We start from the raw sequence: 831 nt of genomic DNA on the forward strand, positions 1-831 counted from the left end.
GACCCAGATTTATATTTCATTTCATTTTGTTGTGTGTGAGATTACATGAAATAGACTAAATAGTTAGATAAAAATGTCCTTTGTTCACAGAAGATAATTGTGCCATTCATGTCTCTGTATCTGGTCTGTTTTGAGAAACAGTAGATGGATCTCTCTCTTGCTAGTAGGGAATAAACATTACTCTGAAGAGCATTACAGTGTTTCACTTGATTCAAAAAAATAAAAAAAACACTACAGTAACAGTAAACAGAGAGCATCATTTGTTATATTTTCCTATATGCAATATGGGCTATGTAAGAATTGTTATTCCATCAAGACATTCAACGTGAAATTGCTTGAGTTGGGGTTTTAGAGGGCGAGGGTGTTGCACTTTTTGGTCAGGAAAAGGGAGGGTTCAAAGCAAATACATGATCCAATCCCCCTCCCCACCCCAATAATTTGTGTGCTGACCCTTGCACTGAATCAAAGCCCAGCATCTCAGCTCACACCCAAGAGCCCATCATAGTTTGGGAATAAAGACGACCACAAGATGGTGCTGATATGATAAAAAGTGAGAGAGCTAGTGATACAAGTGACAGAGCTGATGTCCTATCCAATAGGATGCCTATGCTTCTTTTGTAAAAGATATAAATATAGTTGTTCTATTTCTGTTTGCCCTGACTCATGTGTGGTACTCTGTAAACAAAATTGAGTGTCTGTATTTGCACTTGCTAATCAAGATATTTAATTTAATTTAAAGGGACACTTCACCCATTTGCATTAAGCTTTGTATCGTTAGAAACCCAGTCATATTTTTGAATGGTCGTGCACCATTCCCTCATTTTCCCCTGA

The sequence above is a fragment of the Morone saxatilis genome, unplaced genomic scaffold, assembly GCF_004916995.1.
Source record: "Morone saxatilis isolate NCDOM2014 unplaced genomic scaffold, NCSU_SB_2.0 Contig14, whole genome shotgun sequence".
NCBI classification, from domain to species: Eukaryota; Metazoa; Chordata; class Actinopteri; family Moronidae; genus Morone; species Morone saxatilis.